Here is a 6,568-nt window from a genome sequence, read left to right on the forward strand (position 1 = left end):
AGCCCTTTACACCATCTCCCTGGCCCTGTCGGGGCATTTAAAAGTCAAGATGAAAGAAACATGAGTGCCACCATGTCAAAGTCATTGACTTATGGTAAATCAACTCGAGCATCAAATTTGAGCATGGGGGGCCTCCCCGAACCCCATTTCTAACTTGCTGAATCACATTTGGCAAGAAGCCCAGGCTTTCCTTCTTTCCTTGCCTGAATTACGCCCTGAGGCACCCCTGGAAAATTCAGTGTTTATCAAAACCGGGTAGAAAATACTTGGTGTTTACATATAAAACAGGCTGAGGCTTCTGGCTGAGGTCATTCTACAATTTTCCCGGACTTGACTATCAGGCGGGGCACCTGAGTACTTGCCACCCACAGCAATTCTCCCTTGAGTTCGATGGCCCTCAGCTCTGCAGTCTACTGCTCATCCCTGACTTTGCTGTCACCTTGCCAGCGTGTTCCACCCTCCCCGCAACCCCCCCCTCCCCCCCGCCAGTCACTGTGGTCATCAAATGAGCCTCTCCTAAGGGCGCAGCCCACTAATACTGCTTTAGGGAGTGAAAAGCTTTATTCATTTTGCTTTTCTGCAATGCTGGGCATGGAGCAGAACATAAAGATCCAGAGAATGACCTTCCAGATTGTGGTTTGGACCACATCTGTTGGTGCTCAGAGGACCCTTGGTGCCAAGGTTGGAACCTGGACCTCCTGCATACACAGCCTGGCCCTGGCACCTTGGAACCATCTTCCTGCTTGGAGGGGCAGTGTTTCCTAGGAACTGGCAAATAGAGCTAAAGCCCAGGAGGGTAAAGGGGCACTGGCCGGGTCCCTTGCTATGGCATACTGCCACCCCCAGACCCCTCACATACACACACACACACACACACACACACACACACACACCTGCTCCACATGGCAGCTATCGCAATACTAAAGTTGGGTGGAAACAGAAAAACCGTTCCAGGAATGGCTGACCTGTGAGAGGCCCTTAGAAGGTGTCACCACTTCTTCCTCTGGCCCTGAGAACTCATGTCCTCCTGGGTCCCAGTCCTTTTCACCTGCCCTGGCAGCTGGCATCAAGGCCGGGACAGACAGAGCAAGCAAGATGGATGCTACCCTCTAGGGCAGGACAGACCCCCCCCGCTCTGTGCAAGTGTGGGACCGGAGACATAGAGGAGAGGCAGCAAACTCTGTGCTGGGCACTCAGAGCCCAGGAAGCAGATCCGCAAGACAGTGTCTGAGGAATTAAGAACAAACCTGGCAGGAATAGACTGATAGTACAGCAGGTCGGGCTCTTGCCTTTCAGGTGGCTGACCCAGCACCCCAAACAGTACCCCGAACACCAGGAGTGATCCCTGAGCACAGAGCCAGGAGTGACACCTAAGCATCACTGGGTGTGGCTCCCACCCTACACAAAGGAAGGACCATCCTGGGCCAGGTTTTGCTCTTCAAGCCCATGTTGTCCCTTGAACACATGTCACTTGCTGTCTCTTACATTTCTTTTCCACTCTGAAGAAGCTTCTGTTCTGTCTCAAACGGATAATTTCTCTCTCTCTCTCTCTCTCTCTCTCTCTCTCTCTCTCTCTCTCTCTCTCTCTCTCGGTCTCTCTCTCTCTCCCCCATACATCATTTAAAATAAGTTTCAGAAAAAAAACTGACTTGCTTCAAAAAATCAATAATAACAATAATAATAAAGGAACAATCCTGGATCATGAAGGAAGCCTCAGAGGGCTAGAGCGTTGCATGTCGGAAGCCCTGGGCACCCCAGGGATGTACCTCCAGTATCTTGTTGAGCTCAGGATGGGGTTTCTTTGAGCAGAGGAATCCAAACTTGTCATGTTACATCAGGAGAACTTCAGGGATCCATACCTCCTCCAGATGGCCTCCAGCATTGAGCATCCCCATCTCCACTGCCAGGGAGGAGTGGGGCACCCAGAAGACAGGAACAGGCAGGCCCCAGGGCTGAGCTCTCTTAGCTAGACACAATCTCTATGGAGACAGGCTGGTGAGACTCAGTAACTGAAGACCTTACAAGACTTTGAAAGGTTCTCTTGGGAGCCAGGGACAGCCCGCAGAGCCAGAGCACATGCTTTGCATGCAGGAGGTCCAGGTTTCATCCTCAATACCTAGTCTGGTCTCCTGAGCACTCCCAGAAGCACGTCTCAAGCACCAAGCCAGGATTAGTCCTTGAGCTCCTCTAGGTGTGGCCACAAAAGAAAAAGGGATAGTCCTCTTGTCTTCCCGAAGATATCCCACTGGGAAGGACCTTTTCCTTGGGAAACCTGATTTTCCCAGACCAAAATATCAAAATTTGGCCTGATTGGGGCCAGAATCATAGTAGAGCAGGTAGGACACTGGTCATGAATGCAGTCAACCTGGGTTCTATGTCCAGAATCCCCTATGGTCCCCAGAGCAGCTCCAGAAGTGATCCCTGAGCACAAAGCCAGGAGTAAGCCCTGAGCATCACCAGGTGTGGCCCAAAAGCTAAAGGAAAAAAAATTAAATTTGACCTGATCCCCTTAGCCAGGTACACTGGCCCCAGCCCAGTTCTGTGAGGACAGCAGATGACTCGGGTTTATGGGGCTCTTCTGGGGACCGAGAGTGAGGTTCTAAGCACCATGTGTGACCTTAGAGCATGCCATCACACTGCACAGCCAGTGATACGAGGTTCATAGAGATCACACACCATTTCCAATGTCACATTGTTCATAAGCTACCTCCCATGTCCTTTTCCCCCCATGTCCCTCCTCAGGCTACTAACAACCTCCCAGTGGTCAGAGGTGTGTGTGTGTGTGTGTGTGTGTGTGTGTGTGTGTGTGTGTGTATGTGTGTGTGTGTGTGTACGTTGCCCTCAGGGACAGGGTTTTTAAAGTGTCATCTCCTTGACCAAGAAGAGGCAGAAATACCACTCAGAATCTGCTTCTACACTGTCATTGTAACACAAAAGATCACACACACACACACACACACACGCAGACCGGGAAAGGTGCCCAAATGGGCAAATGCCTGGCACACCTCAGAGGTGCCATTTCTGAGTCTTCACCTCACTCTTTCGATTCCCGCGGATGCCAGATTGGAGCCTTTGTGCCCACTGGCACCTCTCTCTCTCCCAACAACCTCCTCATCTCTCACAGGCTCCTCAGAGATGTGGAGGCGCAGGTGGGTGCCCCACTTTGAGTGAAGAGCACAGGTCCCAGGAAGCGCCTAAGTGCTTTGCCCTCTCCCAGGGGAGCTGCCCTGGGCCTCGGCCCCTTCCCAATCTTACAAAGCCAGGCCCCTTCTCATTTGAATGCCGCTTTCTGCCCACTGGCTTCTCTAAATATCATTTCTGGGTGCCAAAATATATTAGATTCTGCTCTGAGGCTGTGAGGAAACTGTGATTCTCTTAACTCAATTCAATAAATGAGCAACCAAGCCTGGCTGCCCTGGAGTGATTTCCTGCGCTCTGTGTGTTAATGGGTTTGCAGGCTCATTTGTGGAGTGAAGCTGCCTCCCTGCCTCTCCCCGAGGAGCCTTCCCGGCTCCTTCCTGCCGCAACTGGCTAATGAAGGCGCAGCATTCTGCTCTCGAGTTCAACCTTCCATTTAACCTAAGCAAACGAGAATAAAATAGTATTTCTGGGACCGCCTTGCATTTTTCTTTTTATCTTTTGCCCCCAGCTCCTAAGAGGAAAAGAGGAAAAAATGTTGTTTTGCAACCACGAGTCTGAATCTCAGATGAAAAGAAAATCGGGATGGGAGACGTTTTCAGGAGTCAGTTTGCCTTGCCTGTGGCTGTAGTGGCCACAACCCGGGTTCGAACCCCTTGCACCACATATGATCCCAGCACAGAGCCAGGAATAGAATTGGCTCAGGAATGGGGGTGTCTCTCTCTCTCTCTTTCACACACACACACACACAAACACACATATACATGCACCCACATTCACACACTCATACATACGCACACACTATAGCACTGTTGCTCGAGCAGGCACCAGTAATGTCTCCATTGTGAGACTTGTTGTTACTGTGTTTGGCATATCGAATACATCATGGGTAGCTTGCCAGGCTTTGCTATGCAGGCGGGATACTCTCGGTAGCTTGCCGTGCTCTCTGAGAGGGACGGAGGAATCGAACCCGGGTCGGCCGCATGTAAGGCAAATGCCCTATCCACTGTGCTATCATCCCAGCCCACATACACACACATACAATAAAAGAAAAAATAAGAAAAAAAATCATCTGAATAAATTCAGTGATCTGTGAAAACATTCTATGTTCTTTGTGGTTGGTTCCTCAGAACGCCCCATTACAGGCTGGGGCGATGACCCCATGGGCTGGAGCACGGGTTCGGTAATGCAGGAGGCCTGGGTTCAATCCCCGGCACTGCGTGATCCCCTGAGCACTGCCCTGCACCAAGTCATGAGTAGTTCCTGAACACTGCTAAGTGTGCCCACCCTTCCCCAAAATCTCTAAGTCTCCAGATGGCTGGGACACTGAGACAATTGTCCCAAGCACACCCAGGGTTCAGGTGGGATGGATAAGAAGAAAACTCCAGGGAAGTTGCAATTTTCCAGGAATAAAGGCCACTATTTCTTTCCATTTAGCAGCCTCTGAGTCTAACGCTGTTCTCCCTCCTGCCCACACGAGGCTGCTCGTCCACCCTCCTGCAGACAGCTGTCTGCCCAACTAGAAAAAGGAACCATTTCATCTTCCATCTTTCCTTCAACTCTCCTTCCTCGATAGTGCCATGTTGTTGGGGGCGGAGCGGTACTACAGTGAGTAGAGCATTTGCCTTGCACCTGGATTGATGCCCAGGACCCCCTATCGTCCCCCAAGCACCACCAGGAGTGATCCCAGAGCACCGAGCAAGAAATAAGGCCTGATCATTGCCAGGTACAGCCCAAAAACCAGAGGGGAAAAATAAAGACAAAAAAAAAAAAAAAACAGGGCTGTGTTGAAGGTGGTGGCATCGGCCGTCCCCTCAAACAAGTACAGAGATGGAGGGACAAGGGTCTTATGAAGAACCAGAAGGAAGGAGTGGAGCAGAGACTTCAAAGAGGGGCTGGACGTCAGCTCTGTGGGCTGCACATTGTGTCTGCAGAATGGTATTTGACTTCAGGGGCAAAGGCAGAAAGGAAGCTTGCCCGTGATTGCCACAGGAAACAAAGGCGTGGAGGAAGGAAAGGGCTTGGAACATTCTAGAAACAGGATGAGGTCAGAGTATGTGGAGCAGAATGATCAAGGGGAGTAAGAGGTCAGTTTAGAAAAACAGTCGTGAACAGGCAGCGCCTTAAAAGAGAGAGGTGTCGCCCAGCCTGTGACAAACCTACCCAAAGGCCATAGTTGAAAGGATGTCTTTCTTTGCCTTCCTTGCAGGTGTCAGACATTTGGGCTCCATTTGAGGCGCCAGGGGAGGGGTCACCTGGTCTCTGCGGGGCTGCATGGGGATTGGATAATTCGAGGGTCCCGTGGAGATGTCAGCTGATCTACACGGAGTCACGATTGGCTGTTGCGAAGGATTCAGGGGGAAGTGCTCATCTCAGCCCACATGGGCTCAGCCGGACTAGGCCTATGCACACGTGGGCCTCAAGGAAGTGCATTCGTAGAAGAATGTGGAGACTGGGGGCTGGGAGATGGCTCATAAGGCAGAGCATGTACCTGAACTTCACCTCATGGCCCCCCTAAGGACACTGAGATTAATAACAAATGGGAACCCTAAGACTTGGGCTTAGGCATGAGTGATGATGGCACTGGACTGCGTTCTCGTAGTCAGCTCAGAAGTCCCAAAGTCAGAGTGGATGAAGTGAGGCAGTGGGAGACAGAGAGGCATGGCAAAGGGTCATAATATGTAAGGGGAGGCATTTGTGGCCAGTTTTGCCTCTGTTTCGGCAAGGGAAGTATTTATACTTCAACCAAAGAGCAATGGGAAGTCAAAGATGCACTTGGGAATCAAATAACCAAAACTTGGCAATTCCATAAAATCTTTCCTTCTTGTCAAAACCATGATTCATTAAGTATGAAAACAACAACTGACCAATGAGTGAATTTTGGACAATGTAACAACTCCTCCCTGGGAAACAGTCTTTGAGCTTTGACTGGACCAAGAAACACCTCAGGCTGGACATCCTGCTTATTGCATCCTTCCTGCTGGACGGGTCACTTCTCCTCATCACCGTACTAAAACACACCCCCAGGCACTTTTCTGTCATTTTTTTGTACATGCCATGCATGTTCATTTTATGTTCCTCACAACTACTTTCCCTTCATACATATACATGACTTCTCCTGAAAAACTCCTGAAACTGTAGAGGCTGTTATATCTCCTTAATTCTACGGCATAAATTCAGATCTCCCCACTTTCACTTTCTGAAGCTCGTTGGACAGCCCTTGCTGGTGAGTCATGCAGGAGGCTTGTGGGATTTTAGTCAGCTCTTCCTGGTTGGATACACAGATCTGGCAGGGAGGTGGGGCAGAGGTGTCAACAGAGAGGTGACCAAGGTCAGTTTACAGACCAGGCTAGAGGCCCCATGACACAATCTAATGTGAACTGAGGTGTTGCTGTGATGATATTTGATCGATGAGACTGACGTTCAAGAT

Source organism: Sorex fumeus, unplaced genomic scaffold (genome assembly GCF_029834395.1).
Source record: "Sorex fumeus unplaced genomic scaffold, SorFum_2.1 ptg000044l, whole genome shotgun sequence".
In the NCBI taxonomy this organism is placed as follows: Eukaryota; Metazoa; Chordata; class Mammalia; order Eulipotyphla; family Soricidae; genus Sorex; species Sorex fumeus.